The following is a 19,891-nucleotide window of genomic DNA, read 5'->3' on the forward strand; positions in this document are numbered from 1 at the left end:
CCTCCGAAAGGAAAGGTTCAAGATGCTAACGTTGGCTCAGGTTTTAGCTGCCCTAGACCCTGGAGACTGGATGGTAGCGTTGGACTTGCAGGACGCATATTTCCATATCCCCGTCCTGCCGGCCCACCGGCGTTACCTGCGGTTCACGGTGGGCCAAGAGCACTTTCAGTTTACCGTGCTCCCCTTCGGCCTCACCAGTGCCCCTCGGGTGTTCACGAAAGTGATGGCGGTGGTCGCAGCTCATCTGCGCAGATCAGGGGTCCCAGTCTTCCCCTATCTCGACGACTGGTTGTTGAAGGCGGGCTCGCCCCAGGCAGTCGTCTCCCACCTCCAGACTACGGCGGATCTCCTGCATTTGCTGGGGTTTTCCATCAACGTGCCGAAGTCACACTTGAGTCCCTCTCAGAAGCTCCTCTTCATCGGAGCGGTTCTCGATTCGGCGCAGTTCCGGGTCCATCCACCGGAACAGCGGGTCCGGGATATACAGGCCCTGATTCCCATCTTTCGGCCTCTATCCCGGGTTTCGGTCAGGCTAGTGTTGCGGCTTCTGGGGCTGATGGCCTCCTGCATCCTACTAGTGCATCACGCCAGGCGGCGCATGCGGGCTCTGCAGTGGGACCTGAAGTTTCAGTGGGCCCAGCATCACGGCAACCTGTCCGACCATGTCTTGATCTCGGAGGGCACTGCACAGCAGTTGCAGTGGTGGCTCACGGACCGCGAGTGGGTCAAGGGCAAGAGCCTCTCCCTTCCCCAACCGGAGCATGTCGTAGTGACGGATGCGTCCCTCCTGGGTTGGGGTGGCCATATGGGAGAGGCGGAGATCAGAGGCCTCTGGTCTCCGGCGGAGTCTCGTCTCCACATCAACCTGTTGGAGTTGAGAGCGATCCGGCTTGCACTGAAAGCCTTCCTTCCCTCTGTCAGGGGAAGTGTCGTGCAGGTGTTCACGGACAACACCACCGCCATGTGGTACTGCAACAAACAGGGCGGGGTGGGGTCGTGGACCCTTTGTCAGGAGGCTCTGCGCCTCTGGACATGGCTGGAACACCAGGGCGTCACCCTGGTGGTTCAACATCTGGCGGGCTCTCTGAACGCCAGAGCAGACGAACTCAGCCGCCGGTGCATGATGGATCACGAATGGCGTCTGAACTCCGAAGTGGTGCAAGGCCTCTTTCAGCAGTGGGGAGAGCCTTGGTTAGATCTATTCGCCACCGAAGAGAACGCGCAATGTCAGCAGTTCTGCGCGTTGGAATTTCCAAGGCGGCACTCGCTCGGCGACGCTTTTCGTCACGAGTGGAGTTGCGGTCTGTTGTACGCCTTTCCGCCTATACCACTTCTGCCCAGAGTGCTGAAGAAGATCAGGCGCGACCGGGCCCAAGTCATCTTGGTGGCTCCGGATTGGGCACGAAGATACTGGTATCCCGAGCTACTCAGTCTGTTGACCGATCCCCCGATACGTCTGCCCCTTCGGGAGGATCTTCTGTCGCAGCAGCAGGGGACGGTCCTCCACCCGAACCTGTCCAGCCTCCACCTCCATGCGTGGAGATTGAGCGGCGGCAGTTGATGCCATTTGACTTGCCTCCTGAAGTCTGTGATATCATTCTGGCAGCCAGGCGTCCCTCCACAAAGTCGGTATACGCCTGCCGGTGGAACAAATTTGTGGCATGGTGCACAGCAAAGGCTGTGGATCCCCTTTCCGCCCCTCTTTCTGAGGTTCTCCTCTTCCTTCTTTCTCTGGCCCGGCAGGGCTCTGCCCTGGGCACCCTGAAAGGTTATCTTGCTGCCATCTCCGCCTTCTTGCGGCTTCCTGATCAGCCTTCTCTTTTCAAGTCCCCTGTGGTTACACGCTTTCTCAAAGGCATTACACACACGTTCCCTCCTGCCCCTTTTGTAATGCCTCAGTGGGACTTGAATCTGGTTTTGACATTCCTGATGTGCGCTCCCTTCGAGCCTCTTCACAATTGCCCTCTTCGTCTTCTAACTCTAAAGACTGCTTTTCTGGTAGCCATCACCTCGGCTAGACGGGTGAGTGAGCTCCAGGCTTTATCTTCAAAGCCTCCTTTTCTATCTGTTCATCCGGACAAGGTTGTCCTTCGGCCTCGTCCCTCTTTTCTTCCTAAAGTGGTGACTCCATTTCACCTTGGGCAGTCTGTCACCTTGCCCACCTTCTTTCCGCCTCCGCATCCTTCCAAAGAGGAAGAGAGGCTCCACCGTCTGGACCCAAAACGTGCGCTCTCCTTCTATCTGGACCGCACAAAACAGTTCCGGGTGGACGACCAGCTTTTTGTTGGGTACGTGGGCGCTAAGAAGGGGAAAGCTGTGCACAAACGAACCATCTCTCGGTGGGTCGTTTTGTGTATAAAAATCTGCTATTCCTTGGCTAAAAAGGACCCTCCTGTTGGGCTGCGCGCCCATTCTACTCGGGCCACGGCGGCTACTACTGCCTTGGGACGGGGAGTCCCTTTGCAGGACATCTGTCAGGCGGCGACGTGGGCTTCTCTACACACGTTTGCCAGGCATTATTGCCTTGACAGCCAAGTCCGGAGGGATGGCTTCTTTGGCCGTTCTGTCCTCCAGGACTTTCTGGTGTGATCTTGGTTCGCAGACCCACCACCGGGGATGGTATTGCTTGGGTATCTATTCTAAGGTGAGGAATCTAACTAACGTGTTTCTTTCAGATGAACAAGTTACTAACCTTCGGTAACGATGTATCTGTAAGAAACATTAGTTAGTTAGATTCCTCACCGACCCTCCCATCCTCCCCGTTCTGCGAACTGACATCTAGGGTTAAGGTTGTCCTTTCAGGCCCCTAGATTTTATTTTTGGCACCAGTGTCGGTCTTTGCATGGCTCTGCGTTCCTGGCGCGGAAGGCTATGTACAAGAACTGACGTCAGCTCGCGAGGGCGGCGTCTAAGTACTCCGACGACGTCATCCCGGCGCACGACGCCGACGACGGACGCGGAGCCGCAGACGACGCCTAGCGACGCGCAAGGGGTATTGCTGACGAAAAATCTTCCGGATCCAGTCTGACGCCTGGGGATATTCTAAGGTGAGGAATCTAACTAACTAATGTTTCTTACAGATACATCGTTACCGAAGGTTAGTAACTTGTTCTTCAGCTGTGTCTACCCTTGATATCTGCAATAGAAAACACGGTGGGGTGCTGAAGAATAAAATAATTTGCTCCACCCACAAAATCATTGATTTGTATTGCATTGTTGTGATACATATCCTCAGTATCTATCTGTAATTCCATATGTATTGTCTTGTCCCTTAATGTATCAGATACAAAGTAAACGTATTTGTCATTTAACTGTTTTCTAAATAAATGATGAAGTAATTTAGACACTTGAAATAAAAAGAGAGGTCTTGTTAATCTGCCATATGTTAATGTGTCTAGCCTTTTTTTATTAGAACTTGTAAATGCCCCTGAACATACTATCTGAAAGAAACACGTTCGTTAGATTCCTCACCTTAGAATATCCCCAGGCGTCAGACTGGATCCGGAAGATTTTTCGTCAGCAATACCCCTTGCGCGTCGCTAGGCGTCGTCTGCGGCTCCGCGTCCGTCGTCTGCGTCGTGCGCCGGAATGATGCCTGGTTTTAAAGCCTGTGCTGACTGTAGCCGCTTGATGTCGGTTACGGACCATCACCGCCGGTGCCTTTACTGCTTGGGCCTCGACCACGACGCGGAGTCGTGTTCGGACTGCAAGGCCCTGACCTCGAAGGCTAGACGGGAGCGGTCCCGTAAGCTTCTCGAGATTCGCCACTCGGCTCCGCGCCCCTCTCGATCCCGGTCCAGGAGGAGGTCCAAGGATCGGTCGCGGAGCCGCAGCCGACGTCATCATCGGTCGTCGGGATCCAAGTCTTCGGGTAAGTCGAAGCACTCCAAGAAGTCCAAGACGCGACACCGCTCTTCGGACTCCCCTCGCCGGTCGCGCGACTCGGCCGAGGGTCAGGGTGGTTCCACCCCCGCGGCTCTGGCGGAGGCGCCGCGCAAGTCCCCATACCCACCGGTCCCTGGGACTGACGCGACGCGACGCCGGTGGAAGTCAGTGCCTTCCTCTCGGCCATGAGGAGCCTGGCTCCGCCGTCGATGCCCGCTGGCGCGCCTTCGGGCCCCGCAGACCCGACTGGGCTACCTTGCCTGCTGGCGGCTCCGGCCCCGGCGCCGGTCGACCTCGTCACGCCTCCTCCGCCGGCGTCGACACCGGTACCACCTCCGACGCCGACTCCGCTCGACGTCGAGCCCCAGTTCAGCCCCGCTCCGGGCCCGGCGCCGATACGGCGTCGATGGACGCCGCGTTCGGCGCCGCTGGAGACACATTTTGTCTATCGCCCGGCTCCGATCCTTCCTCCTGTATACCAGGAATCGGATGATGGGGACAACTGGGAGGGATCCGAGGATCCTATGGCCGCTCAGGCTCAAGTGTCACAGGACTGGGCAGATGAACTGGGGGAGGCCAGTGGCCTGGATACCTCTCCGGACACTGGATTCGTCTCTCCTCCGACTGTGGCTTCGGAGGAGGGTGCTGCTTTCTCTGTGGTGCTGCGCAAGGCGGCCGCAGCCCTTGGGCTCGAGCTGCCTGCCGTGGCTGTGAGGACTAACGTCCTCACTGAGGTGCTTCAGTCTGCAGCAAGCTCCACTGAGCCTCTGCTGCAATTCAATGAGGCCCTCTTTGACGTTCTGCAGGGCACCTGGTCCAAGCCCTCCACAGTTCCTCCTGTGGACAGGAACGTCGCCAGGCGCCACCGCCCTGCTCCGGGCGACCCCAGTTTTCTGTCCCAACACCCTACCCCCGAGAGCCTGGTTATCCAGGCCTCTACCTCCCAATCCTCCTTCCCGACCGCTCCGCCGGACCGGGATTCCAAGAGACTGGAACAGTTTGGCAAGAAGCTGTTCTCCTCCCTTAGTTTGGGCCTGCGGTCTTTGAACACCGCCTGTCTCTTGGACTGTTATTCCCACTCTCTGTGGGATGCGGTGGAGGACGTGCTGCCCCTGTGTCCGGAGGAGGTCCAGACACGACTTACCCAGGCTCTGGCCGATGGGAGGGATGCAGCGCGACATGCTATCCGATGTGGGCTTGACACTACGGACTCGCTGGGTAGGGCAATTTCTACCACAGTGGCGCTTAGACGTCACGCCTGGCTGCGGTCCACGTCATTTTCGGGCGATGTCCAGAGCACTCTCATGGACATGCCCTTTGATGGCACTCGCCTTTTTGGCGAGAAAGCGGACAGTGCGCTGAATCGCTTTAAGGACTCCCGGGCTACGGCCAAGTCCTTGGGCCTCTCGGCCCCGCGGTCGCAAACTTCCGCCCCTTTCGTGGCCAAGGAAGGGATGCCTCCTCACGTACGCCTAGCCACCAGCCGCAGAACCAACCTGCGCGCGGTCGCGGACGTGGTTTCCGCCGAGGCGGTTCTGGAGGACGACGCGGTCAGCCCACATCCACCCCGGCAGCATCCGCCTCAAAGCCTTCCTAGTCCGAGCTTTCAGGCCCATTCCACGCCAGTGGGCGGCAGAGTTCGCCATCACCTGCTCCACTGGCGGTCCATCACATCGGACAGGTGGGTGCTGCAAATCGTCCGAAGGGGCTACTCCCTCCCCTTCGAGACGACCCCTCCAGCCATGCCACCGCAGCACCATCGTATCTCGGGGGATCATTTGAATCTTCTCCACTAGGAAGTTTCGGCCCTCTTGGCCAAGGGGGCCGTCGAGCGCGTTCCGAGCCCAGAAGTAGGTCGTGGTTGTTATTCCCACTACTTTCTGGTTCCCAAGAAGGGCAAAGGGGGCCTACGCCCTATCTTGGACCTCCGGAACGTCAATGCCTTCCTCCGGAAGGAGAGGTTCAAGATGTTAACTTTGGCTCAGGTTCTAGCTGCCCTCGACCCTGGAGACTGGATGGTAGCGTTGGACTTGCAGGACGCATATTTCCACATCCCCGTCCTGCCGGCCCACGGGTGTTACCTGCGGTTCACGGTGTGTCAAGAGCACTTTCAGTTTACCGTGCTCCCCTTCGGCCTCACCAGTGCCCCTCGGGTGTTCACGAAAGTGATGGCGGTGGTCGCAGCTCATCTGCGCAGATCAGGGGTTCCAGTCTTCCCCTATCTCGACGACTGGTTGCTGAAGGCGGGCTCGCCCCAGGCAGTCGTCTCCCACCTCCAGACTACGGCGGATCTCCTGCATTTGCTGGGGTTTTCCATCAACGTGCCGAAGTCACACCTGAGTCCCTCTCAGAAGCTCCTCTTCATCGGAGCGGTTCTCGATTCGGCGCAGTTCCGGGTCTATCCACCGGAACAGCGGGTCCGGGATATTCAGGCCCTGATTCCCATCTTTCGGCCTCTATCCTGGGTTTCGGTCAGGCTAGTGTTGCGGCTTCTGGGGCTGATGGCCTCCTGCATCCTACTAGTGCATCACGCCAGACGGCGCATGCGGGCTCTGCAGTGGGACCTGAAGTTTCAGTGGGCCCAGCATCACGGCAACCTGTCCGACCATGTCTTGATCTCGGAGGGCACTGCACAGCAGTTGCAGTGGTGGCTCACGGACCGCGATTGGGTCATGGGCAGAAGCCTCTCCCTTCCCCAACCGGAGCATGTCGTAGTGACGGATGCGTCCCTCCTGGGATGGGGTGGCCATATGGGAGAGGCGGAGATCAGAGGCCTCTGGTCTCCGGCGGAGTCTCGTCTCCACATCAACCTGTTGGAGTTGAGAGCGATCCGGCTTGCACTGAAAGCCTTCCTTCCCTCTGTCAGGGGAAGTGTCGTGCAGGTGTTCACGGACAACACCACCGCCATGTGGTATTGCAACAAACAGGGCGGGGTGGGGTCGTGGACCCTTTATCAGGAGGCTCTGCGCCTCTGGACGTGGCTGGAACACCAGGGCGTCACCCTAGTGGTTCAACATCTGGCGGGCTCTCTGAACGCCAGAGCAGACGAACTCAGCCGCCGGTGCATGATGGATCACGAATGGCGTCTGAACTCCGAAGTGGCGCAAGGTCTCTTTCAGCAGTGGGGAGAGCCTTGGTTAGATCTATTCGCCACCGAAGAGAACGCGCAATGTCAGCAGTTCTGCGCGTTGGAATTTCCAAGGCGGCACTCGCTCAGCTGCGCTTTTCGTCACGAGTGGAGTTGCGGTCTGTTGTACGCCTTTCCGCCTATACCACTTCTGCCCAGAGTGCTGAAGAAGATCAGGCACGACCGGGCCCAAGTCATCTTGGTGGCTCCGGATTGGGCACGAAAGTACTGGTATCCCGAGCTACTCAGTATGTTGACCGATCCTCCGATACGTCTGCCCCTTCGGGAGGATCTTCTGTCGCAGCAGCAGGGGACGGTCCTCCACCCGAACCTGTCCAGCCTCCACCTCCATGCGTGGAGATTGAGCAGCGGCAGTTGATGCCATTTGACTTGCCTCCTGAAGTCTGTGATATCATTCTGGCAGCCAGGCGTCCCTCCACAAAGACGGTATACGCCTGCCGGTGGAACAAATTTGTGGCATGGTGCACAGCAAAGGCTGTGGATCCCCTTTCCGCCCCTCTTTCTGAGGTTCTACTGTTTCTTCTTTCTTTGGCCCGGCAGGGCTCTGCCCTGGGCACCCTGAAAGGTTATCTTGCTGCCATCTCTGCCTTCTTGCGGCTTCCTGATCAGCCTTCTCTTTTCAAGTCCCCTGTAGTTACACGCTTTCTAAAGGGCATTACTCACACGTTCCCTCCTGTCCCTTTTGTAATGCCTCAGTGGGACTTGAATCTTGTTCTCACATTTCTAATGTGCGCTCCCTTTGAGCCTCTTCATAATTGTCCTCTTCGTCTGCTGACGCTTAAGACTGCTTTTCTGGTAGCCATCACCTCGGCTAGACGGGTGAGTGAGCTCCAGGCTTTATCTTCAAAGCCTCCTTTTCTGTCTGTTCATCCGGACAAGGTTGTCCTTCGGCCTCGTCCCTCCTTTCTTCCGAAAGTGGTGACTCCATTTCATCTTGGGCAGTCTGTCACCTTGCCCACCTTCTTTCCGCCTCCGCATCCTTCCAAAGAGGAAGAGAGGCTCCACCGTCTGGACCCAAAACGTGCGCTCTCCTTTTATTTGGACCGCACAAAGCAGTTCCGGGTGGACGACCAACTTTTCGTTGGATACGTGGGTGCTAAGAAGGGGAAAGCTGTGCACAAACGGACCATCTCGGTGGGTCGTTTTGTGCATCAAAATTTGTTATTCCTTGGCAAAAAAGGACCCTCCTGTTGGGCTGCGCGCCCATTCCACTCGGGCCACAGCGGCTACTACTGCTTTGGGACGGGGTGTCCCTTTGCAGGACATCTGTCAGGCGGCGACGTGGGCTTCGCTACACACGTTTGCCAGGCATTATTGCCTTGACAGCCAAGTCCGGAGGGATGGCTTCTTTGGCCGTTCTGTCCTCCAGGACTTTCTGGTGTGATCTTGGTTCGCAGACCCACCACCGGGGATGGTATTGCTTGGGTATCTATTCTAAGGTGAGGAATCTAACTAACGTGTTTCTTTCAGATGAACAAGTTACTTACCTTCGGTAACTATGTATCTGTAAGAAACATTAGTTAGTTAGATTCCTCACCGACCCACCCATCCTCCCCGTTCTGCGAACTGACATCTAGGGTTAAGGTTATCCTTTTCAGGCCCCTAGATTTTATTTTTGGCACCAGTGTCGGTCTTTGCATGGCTCTGCGTTCCTGGCGCGGAAAGCTATGTACAAGAACTGACGTCAGCGCGCGAGGGCGGCGTCTAAGTACTCCGACGACGTCATTCCGGCGCACGACGCCGACGACGGACGCGGAGCCGCAGACGATGCCTAGCGACGCGCAAGGGGTATTGCTGACGAAAAATCTTCCGGATCCAGTCTGACGCCTGGGGATATTCTAAGGTGAGGAATCTAACTAACTAATGTTTCTTACAGATACATCGTTACCGAAGGTAAGTAACTTGTTCTTTACTCAGGGCTTGATCAACATGATATGACTTTTTCAGAAATATGTTGCAACACTAACTCTAAAATGAAGAGCAAAACAGTCAGTAAGCCTAGTTTTCTGTCCAATGTCACCTTTTGTACAAATTCTGAGTTACATAGTATTTTGCAGAAGTTGCAGTGATAAATAGGAAAAAACATTATTGGTCATCACAAGAGCATAGTTTGTGTCGTTTTTTTTATTGCATAGAAGTAGAGCATGGAAGACTTCAGATGATTCAGATTTTGTGTGTGTTGTGTTCTCCTCTATGTAACCTAAAGCGGCGGGAAGAGGTGCGTCTTGATAGGCTTACGGAATGCCAGGAAGTTTTTCATGCAGCGGATATGTATAGGAAGAGAGTTCCAAAGTTTGGCCGCCAGGGTGCAGAAAGAGTGCCCCCCCCCCCCCCCCCCGCCCAGCAAGCACCCTCCTAACCCTAGGAACAGCTGCCAGATGTTGATTTATAGAGCGGAGTTGGCGAGTGGGTGTATAGGGTAAGAGCAAATTAGCCAAGATGCCAGGAGTAGAGAGATTTAAGATTTTAAAAGCAATGCAAATGGACTTAAACTCTACGCGTCTAGTCATCGGCAGCCCGTGTAATCGGCGAATGGCACTAGTAGTAGCACACGTTCTAGGAAGGGCAAGGAGAGTTCTAACAGCCGCGTTTTGAACCCTCTGCAATCGCAGGATTTCTGTCTTGTTTGTCCCCAAGTAGAGTGAGTTAGCGTAAGCCAGTCTAGACAGAATGGAGGCCTGAATAATGTCTTGCCAGATGGAAGGATCGAAGAAACCCAGCAATGGTTTAAGCCCCCGCAATCTACCGAAATAGGTCGCTGCCACTTTCTTGGTTTGGTCTCAGGGCCGAATCAACCCAGACACCAAGATTTTTTACCACCTGTTTGGCGGCGGGTGCACAGCCTTGGTTGCAGGTCACCAGCGTTCACTCCACAGCTCTAAGTCTCTCCCAACCAGCAAGACCTCAGACTTAAGCCAGAGGCAGTTTGCAGTTATCCACTCAGCAATAGCTGCAAGATCGTTCCAAAACTTGCGGCGTCCTGCATGGAGTTGTCAGAGAGTGCCACTACCAACCATTGCAGCAGGATTTGGTGGGAGACCGTGTCAAACCCGGCACTGAGATCTAGTAAAATCAGCGCCGAAGTGCGTCCCGCATCTAGTGTAACCCTCAGATGTTCAGTCACAGCTAGGAGTGCAGACTCCGTGCTGTGCCCCAGGCGGAAGCCATTCTGAGAGGGATCTAGTATGTTGGTATTTTCCAGAAATCCTGTCAAGATGGAAATAATATAGGCCTCAGTGATCTTGGATACTCACGGCAGGAGAGATCTGGAGCTGAAGTTCTCAGGTTTGGATGTGTCCAAGATGGGTTTTTTGAGCAGGGAGACCACCCTGGCATGTTTCCAAATCCTAGGGATGACTGCCATGGACAGCAACACGTTGATCACCTGACCCAGAGGTGTGAGAAGCACAGGTAAAGATTTCATAGATTGCTCTGGCTTAAGGGGGTCAGCAGGAGAGTCTGATCTAACCTTGCTACATAGCATGCGCAGTGCATCATGGGAGACTGCTTGGAAGGCAGCGAGCGTGCGAGTAGGAAGGGGTCTGTGAACAGGACCTGGACATGTTACAGATCGAGGAAAGGTTTTATAGATGTTCTCTACCTTCTTAACAAAGAAGGTGGCGAGAACCTCACATTGCACATCCGACGATACCAGAGGTGCTGTAGAAACCCCCGACAATTTAAGGTCTTTAAGTATAGAAAAAATACTTTTAGCGGGGATGCTACTGCTCTTGATTTTGTCCGCAAAATAAGCTGCCCGTTCTATCTGGATAGCCCTGTGATAGTTCTTAATGGCTGCCTAATAGCACCCCTTAAGGATCTGATCATAATCCCGTCTCCTTGCCCGCTCCATAGTGATGAGCTTCTCATTATACCAAGGACTGGATTTAGTGTTATGGCTCTTAGGCCACTTAGCAGGGATGAGTGTGTCCAGAGGCCGGAGGAGCCAGTCAGATAGGGTTTTGTCGGCAGCATCCGGGTCATCCGGCATGCTGGGGTATTCGTAGAGAGTGTAGGAAGGTGGATATCTGACTATGGTTACCCCCAACTTTTTGCCTAGTGTCTAGCTGGTTTTTCGACTTAGTTGGCCTGAGATCCTGCCATTCAGGGTCTCAGGCTGTCTGCTCTCTCTTTAAAATGGACTCCATGTACCCTAGGTACATAACCAATTGGTAAGGATCACCTTATTGGACCCTGTACAGTGTACCCTAGGTACCCAGGGCATAGGTGTACCCTAGGCCTCCCAGGGGCTGCAGCATGTATTATGCCACCCCTGGTCTGGCCTTCCAATCAGACACAACTGGCTGATCACTCAGCTGGGGCAAGGTCGTGTAATCACCCCTTGCTTAGATATAGTATGCCTATATCTACCCCTATATATAGACACATGTGTACCTATCAGTCACTCCTATGGCAGGCCTTAACAATCCTGGAGGCAGAGTGCTTGGTAACATGTGAGATGGTGCTCTAGCATGAGCTGAGCCTGTCTGCAGCTTTCGGAACCATGTCCTTATAGCTGTTCTATGATATAGCCTACCATATACTCTTAAAGTGCCTTATAATCTTAAACGGTTATGGTAACTATGGTTTGGCTTTATCAAAACATGTCGTGTAAGGTGTCTAACACTTTGGAATAATACCCCCATACCATTTCTGGTGATGAGGATATTATTCCTCCCTTCTAGAGGGAGAGACATGTTAAAATCCTACTTTGCTGTTTAACTCTAACCAAAGCCTCAGCATCACAAAATGGATGCTGCTGCCACGACACAAGTCTGACCTCCTGCAGCTGGGAGTGATCCCAGCCAGGGAGGCCTGGACAATAGGTTTCCTGCTTGGGGAGGTGCTAGCACCTCCCCAGACAGCCTTTAGTGTATTGGGGCAGGGTGGGCTGAAAGGAATGAGACATGCCTGGGGCACACAAGGTGTTCCTTGCATAGTCCAGTTCAAACCGGCGCTGGGGCACTCCAGCCCCAGCTCTGGCGCGAAACTGGACAAAGGGAAGTGGGTGTAACCACCCCCTCCCAGGTCCCACCCATAAGGCGTGACCTAGCAGGTATCCCAGCCCCCCAGATTAGTATAAGAGTGGGAGTTGGGCCTCAAGACTTTAGATTATCCTGAACCTGCAAACTTGAACAGAAACTCTGGACCTTCGACATTCGACGAAAGAAGAAGACTGAAGAATCTCCCTTGTGGCCAAGGAGTGGCTACCCTGTGCAAACAGGCACCATCAAGAGACTACCCTTTGCTTTGCCCACGTTCTACGAGGAGCCGACTGCAGAGCCCGACCAGAGCCTTGACTTCCAGACTTCTCCGACCCTCATCCACATCCACAGCAGAGCTGAGATCCGTGGAGGCGACGAGCGACGTGGGACCGGCTACCTGGGAAAAGTGGCTAGTAACTTAAAGCGCAGCTTCTGAGGCACCCTCGAAGTTGTGCACCGGGGATTGAGAAGCCCCACCCCCAAGCACCATCTGCACCGAAGATCAGCCCCCCACACTCCACGAGTCCTGCGTGGGGCCCTTCAGCATTTTCCTGCTTGCCGCGTCTGTCCGGTTGCTGGCCCGCTGGCTAGTGGCCTTTGTGACGACGCACCCTGAAATCTTCTGCGCTGGTTTGGCTCCTCCAGACTGGCTCCCGCTTCTCTGCAAAGAAGAAGCACCCCAGACCTTCCTGGTCTGCACCAGAAGCAAGTCCTCCATTCTTCGTGGGTTCCGCTTGCCAAGGCTTGGTGAGTCCTAGTCCAACTTCGACGCCGCCGACAGCAAGAGCCTTCGTGGGACAGCTCGCCTCCTGGTCGTCCTCGACGCTTCCTGGTCCTCCTGGCTGCAGCGACAAGCTTCACCTTCACCTGCAAATCTTCACGACATCGCCTGGTTCCTTCCTGGTTCCACGTGGTCACTGGCTAGTGACCTTGACTCTGTCCCTTCTGCTTGCAGGTCTCCTCTCTTCTTGATCCCAGCCTTGGGATCCACCGGACACTCTTCACTGACTGCCTGTCAGCATCTTTCTTCAGGCATCCATAGGAGTCAACGACGAAAACCGACGCATCTTCACCCCTATGCACCCGCAGCCTGTGGGCTAGGTAACTTGGGTACTCCGGTGCTCATCAGGATAGTGACTATCCTAGTGTCTAAGTTTCAAGTCTCGACTTCCTAGCTACTCCGGAAGTGTCCTAAATCTATCTATTTCTAAACTGTACTATTGCTAGTGACTTTTACGCATTACGCGTGAGTGTTTCCACTCTGCACACGAATCCCGTGGGCCTCCCACTTCCTAACTAACGCTAGTGTAGTGTAGCCCCAGCGATTCCCTAGGCCTAGGCCTATTCTATTTCCGTGACAGTGGTCCTTATACCACTTACTTAGTATATGGTTTGCGTGGCCCCTAGGGCCTAACTGTATTACTTACCTGTGTGACTTAATGTATGCTTAAATAAGACTGTGTTGTACTTACCTCTAATCTCATAAAGAGTGCTGAGGGTTTGACTAGAATAAATACACTTTATTTTATATATATATCTGTTGTGGTGTCCTTTCATTTGGTATTCAAGGGATTATATATGGTATCACAGCTGGCTTCACATGCCATTCAGAGTTTAGCCTAAGACTGCTCTTGTCCATGCTACCACTAGGATAGCTGGTCTATAAGGTTGACTTTACAACCAATCACCATAAGGGTATTTGGACTGATATAAGGTGTACACTAGAACTAGTGACATCATACATCAGGCCAACTTCTCACATTGGTGAGCAGCGGTTGGGATCTGAGCTTGCTGTTGTAATACCATTGTAATCTTGAGATACTAAATTGAAAGATCACACAGATATTGTCTAGGTACATATAAACATATTTTATAATACTTAAGTCCTACTGGACTTAGTAGTTGTAGGTTGAAGGGAGTAACACACCCTGACTACAACTACTAGAGAGGTTTAGTAGATACAACTAGTGTAGGTAGGTGCACACACCACACCCTCACTAGAATCATGCCCCTGGGTGGAGATCACACTGATGCTCCCTCAGGAGAGGAGAATCCCAGACAGGTTCCCTCTAGGTATGATGCATTCACTTTCCAGGAGTTGAGACAACTGTGTACCTCCAGGAGATTAAAACAGGGTTCAAACCCTACCCTTAGACAGCTAGTGGAGCTTCTGGAGGCCTATGATGCTGAAAGAGCTGCCAGGGATGGTGCCATAGCTGTAGATAAGGGTCTACCCACCACAGATGAGTCAGATGGGACTTCAGAGGAAGAGGTAGACAGCCAGGGCCAAGTAAGAAGACTTAGCCAGGCTAACCTAAGCTTACATGGGAGTTTGCATGGGGTCCCCCCATACAGACCCCCAAGTAGACTTTCACAGAGAAGCAGGAGGGACAGATCCCCTTCAAGGGAATCCATCCACTCCCATGTCTCTAGCATCTCTAATGCTTCCTCTCACAGGGGAATGACTTCACCTGAGAGAAAGGAGCATGAAGCCAGAATGAGGGAAGCTAATCTGAGGATTCAGAGGGAAGAACTTGCCCTTGCCAAAGAGAAGCTTGCTCTGGCTAGAGAGCAAAAATTGTGTGGGTCAGAACCCACTGGTGGCAGCAACATTCCTAGAGATAGGGATAGGTCTTATGACCATAGAAACCTAAGCAAGATAGTCCCCCCCATATCAGAATGGGGATGACATCCACAAATGGATGACTGCTTTGGAGAGGGCCTGCAAAGTACAGCAGGTACCCCAGAGTCAGTGGGCAGCTATCTTGTGGCTCTCCTTTTCTGACAAAGGTAGAGACAAGCTCCTCACAGTCAGTGATGAGGATGCAAACAATTACAAAGTCCTGAAGAGTGCTCTGATAGATGGGTTTGGCTTAACCACTGAGCAATATAGGTTGTTGTTCATAGACACCCAGAAGACACAGACACAGGACTGGTCTGATTTTGTGGATTGTGCCACTAAGGCTTTGGAAGGTTGGTTAAATGGCAGCAAGGTGCAGGACTATACAGGATTGTACAACTTGATTATGAGGGAGCAGATCCTTAGTAATTGTCAGAACCAGCGTCTCCATCAACACCTGGTAGACTCAGATTTGATCTCTCCCCAAGAATTGGGAAAGAGGGCAGATAAATGGGTCAGGACCAGGATTAGGCCTAAAAATCAGGGTGGTGACCAAAAGAAAGATACCACCAAGCCTCAAGAGAAGGGTGGGGATAAAACAAAAGAGAAATCTTCCTCAGGGCCCCAAAACTCCACACAGGGTGGTGGGTCCCAAGCTCCCTCCCCTACCACAGTTAAAAAGCCTTACTGCCATGTGTGTAAAACTCCTGGGCATTGGAAAACTGACAGCAGTTGTCCACAGGCTAAAAACAAAACTGTTCCTCCAACTACTCCTGTCACACCACCTATTACTGTCAGCAGTAATCCCCCAGGTGGTGGGAGTGCCCCCAAAAATTTGGTTGGGTTGTCTTGGGGAACACAGGGGGATCCTGGCTTAGCCAATTCCCCTGCAGCAGCTACTCTTGTCTGTGATGGTGGCATGGGGTTTGCCAACTTCACTGCCTGTCCCAACACATTGGGTAGGTACAGACAGGAGCCCTACATCAATGGTAGAAAAGCTGAGGCCTACAGAGACACTGGAGCTAGCATCACTATGGTGGCCCATAGGCTAGTTCCCTCTGAGCAGCTTTTGCCTGGTTTCTCATACCAGGTGACTAACATTGATGGCAAACAGAACAGTCATCCCATGGCAGAGGTATGTCTCAGCTGGGGAGGTGTCACTGGCCCTAAAAGGGTGGCAGTGTCTCCAACCTTGCCTGTGGACTGCTTACTGGGGAATGACTTAGAACTCTCAGCTTGGGCTGGAGTTGAACAAGACACCCATTCCAAAATGGTAGGCCTTTCAAAAAAGGGTAGTGGGGTTGTGCCAGCCACAACCCCTGTCCAAGTAGATTTCCTCCCTGAAAAGGTTGGAAGGGCAGTGGTAGCCACAGCCCAGGCACAGGCAGACTTCCCTGCAGAGATTGGCAGAGCTGTGACAGTCACAGCTCAAACACAAACTGAGTGCCTTCCTGAAAAGGTTGGCAGGGCTGTAATGGTCTCAGTCCATACTCAGACTGACCTAGGTGTAGTGAAGCCTGAAACTATGGATCACTCCACACAAACAGAGAGTAGTGGAGAGGAAGAAAAGTCTCCCTCTCCCCAGACATTAGGAAAAGGTCAGCCTCCTCATGGATCTGACCTCACCCCTTGTGAAGGAACTGCCCCAGAGGTAGCCAGGCCTGGCCTGGCAGAGCCTCTGATGTCAGTGGCCCCTTCCAAGGTGGGACCCAGTCTGGTGCAGGTAGCCTGCCTCTCTCTACCCTGCCTCAGTCAGCCCAGGGCTGCAGAGGTCAGGGAGGCCAGTGGACCCCAAGAGGGCCCCTGTCCACAAGAACCCCCCCATCAAAAGAATGAGGATTGCCTGGCTAGTAGCCCTAGCCAGGTGATGGGTAAAAACATTCCTGAGGGATCCCCTTTACAGGTAGTTAGGGACCTCCCCCAGAGGGATTCTGTTGGGCACAGGCAAACATGGGACCTTAGGGCCCCAAACCTGACCTGTCCCTCCAGTAAGCCCACAAAAGGGACCCAGCCTCCAGCTTTAGGTAGCCAGAGGCTGACCCTGAGAGCTCAGTGCAACTCAGTTAAAGAAAGAAAGGCATCCATGGTGGAGGATGATTGGAGGAAGCTGAGGCCTCACTTTGAGGACACTCACTTCAGTACTCCATCTCAGCACCAGCCTTTTACTTTGCAAAGACACACCCAAGGTAGAGATTCCCTATGGTGGAGACCCTATGATACCTTTAGGATGAGGGATTGCTTAGTGGACCATGAGACAGGGGGTAACCATGCCAGTGCTGGTTCTTCCTTATATGGCCACTTAGGCAATAGAGGCTTACCTTGTCAAGGCCAGCCTTATCTCCTTTCGTTTGGGGGGGGGTTGTGTAGGAAGGTGGATATCTGACTATGGTTACCCCCAACTTTTTGCCTAGTGTCTAGCTGGTTTTTCGACTTAGTTGGCCTGAGATCCTGCCATTCAGGGTCTCAGGCTGTCTGCTCTCTCTTTAAAATGGACTCCATGTACCCTAGGTACATAACCAATTGGTAAGGATCACCTTATTGGACCCTGTACAGTGTACCCTAGGTACCCAGGGCATAGGTGTACCCTAGGCCTCCCAGGGGCTGCAGCATGTATTATGCCACCTCTGGTCTGGCCTTCCAATCAGACACAACTGGCTGATCACTCAGCTGGGGCAAGGTCGTGTAATCACCCCTTGCTTAGATATAGTATGCCTATATCTACCCCTATATATAGACACATGTGTACCTATCAGTCACTCCTATGGCAGGCCTTAACAATCCTGGAGGCAGAGTGCTTGGTAACATGTGAGATGGTGCTCTAGCATGAGCTGAGCCTGTCTGCAGCTTTCGGAACCATGTCCTTATAGCTGTTCTATGATATAGCCTACCATATACTCTTAAAGTACCTTATAATCTTAAACGGTTATGGTAACTATGGTTTGGCTTTATCAAAACATGTTGTGTAAGGTGTCTAACACTTTGGAATAATACCCCCATACCATTTCTGGTGATGAGGATATTATTCCTCCCTTCTAGAGGGAGAGACATGTTAAAATCCTACTTTGCTGTTTAACTCTAACCAAAGCCTCAGCATCACAAAATGGATGCTGCTGCCACGACACAAGTCTGACCTCCTGCAGCTGGGAGTGATCCCAGCCAGGGAGGCCTGGACAATAGGTTTCCTGCTTGGGGAGGTGCTAGCACCTCCCCAGACAGCCTTTAGTGTATTGGGGCAGGGTGGGCTGAAAGGAATGAGACATGCCTGGGGCACACAAGGTGTTCCTTGCATAGTCCAGTTCAAACCGGCGCTGGGGCACTCCAGCCCCAGCTCTGGCGCGAAACTGGACAAAGGGAAGTGGGTGTAACCACCCCCTCCCAGGTCCCACCCATAAGGCGTGACCTAGCAGGTATCCCAGCCCCCCAGATTAGTATAAGAGTGGGAGTTGGGCCTCAAGACTTTAGATTATCCTGAACCTGCAAACTTGAACAGAAACTCTGGACCTTCGACATTCGACGAAAGAAGAAGACTGAAGAATCTCCCTTGTGGCCAAGGAGTGGCTACCCTGTGCAAACAGGCACCATCAAGAGACTACCCTTTGCTTTGCCCACGTTCTACGAGGAACCGACTGCAGAGCCCGACCAGAGCCTTGACTTCCAGACTTCTCCGACCCTCATCCACATCCACAGCAGAGCTGAGATCCGTGGAGGCGACGAGCGACGTGGGACCGGCTACCTGGGAAAAGTGGCTAGTAACTTAAAGCGCAGCTTCTGAGGCACCCTCGAAGTTGTGCACCGGGGATTGAGAAGCCCCACCCCCAAGCACCATCTGCACCGAAGATCAGCCCCCCACACTCCACGAGTCCTGCGTGGGGCCCTTCAGCATTTTCCTGCTTGCCGCGTCTGTCCGGTTGCTGGCCCGCTGGCTAGTGGCCTTTGTGACGACGCACCCTGAAATCTTCTGCGCTGGTTTGGCTCCTCCAGACTGGCTCCCGCTTCTCTGCAAAGAAGAAGCACCCCAGACCTTCCTGGTCTGCACCAGAAGCAAGTCCTCCATTCTTCGTGGGTTCCGCTTGCCAAGGCTTGGTGAGTCCTAGTCCAACTTCGACGCCGCCGACAGCAAGAGCCTTCGTGGGACAGCTCGCCTCCTGGTCCTGGTCGTCCTCGACGCTTCCTGGTCCTCCTGGCTGCAGCGACAAGCTTCACCTTCACCTGCAAATCTTCACGACATCGCCTGGTTCCTTCCTGGTTCCACGTGGTCACTGGCTAGTGACCTTGACTCTGTCCCTTCTGCTTGCAGGTCTCCTCTATTCTTGATCCCAGCCTTGGGATCCACCGGACACTCTTCACTGACTGCCTGTCAGCATCTTTCTTCAGGCATCCATAGGAGTCAACGACGAAAACCGACGCATCTTCACCCCTATGCACCCGCAGCCTGTGGGCTAGGTAACTTGGGTACTTCGGTGCTCATCAGGATAGTGACTATCCTAGTGTCTAAGTTTCAAGTCTCGACTTCCTAGCTACTCCGGAAGTGTCCTAAATCTATCTATTTCTAAACTGTACTATTGCTAGTGACTTTTACGCATTACGCGTGAGTGTTTCCACTCTGCACACGAATCCCGTGGGCCTCCCACTTCCTAACTAACGCTAGTGTAGTGTAGCCCCAGCGATTCCCTAGGCCTAGGCCTATTCTATTTCCGTGACAGTGGTCCTTATACCACTTACTTAGTATATGGTTTGCGTGGCCCCTAGGACCTAACTGTATTACTTACCTGTGTGACTTAATGTATGCTTAAATAAGACTGTGTTGTACTTACCTCTAATCTCATAAAGAGTGCTGAGGGTTTGACTAGAATAAATACACTTTATTTTATATATATATCTGTTGTGGTGTCCTTTCATTTGGTATTCAAGGGATTATATATGGTATCACAGCTGGCTTCACATGCCATTCAGAGTTTAGCCTAAGACTGCTCTTGTCCATGCTACCACTAGGATAGCTGGTCTATAAGGTTGACTTTACAACCAATCACCATAAGGGTATTTGGACTGATATAAGGTGTACACTAGAACTAGTGACATCATACATCAGGCCAACTTCTCACAGAGAGGAGGACATGAAATTGGTCGATATTTAGTTTGTGCCAGGGGCGCCTAAAAGAGGACTTCTGAAACATCCTCCGAGAGGGCTTTACCCCCGGGAGTGTTATGGGTATCAAATAATGTTCAGACCAGCACATAGGGATAGGAGTGTTG

The 19,891-nt window shown here is 53.1% G+C and overlaps 1 protein-coding gene across 1 annotated transcript in view; it reads left to right on the forward strand.

Annotated features, from left to right (window-relative positions):
* The window catches only part of ATM (ATM serine/threonine kinase), a 1,586,045-nt gene that overhangs the window by 1,420,255 nt on the left and 145,899 nt on the right, over positions 1-19,891 (forward strand). The gene's annotated exons all lie outside the window — the stretch shown is intronic.

This window comes from Triturus cristatus, chromosome 8 (assembly GCF_964204655.1).
Source record: "Triturus cristatus chromosome 8, aTriCri1.1, whole genome shotgun sequence".
Taxonomy (NCBI): Eukaryota; Metazoa; Chordata; class Amphibia; order Caudata; family Salamandridae; genus Triturus; species Triturus cristatus.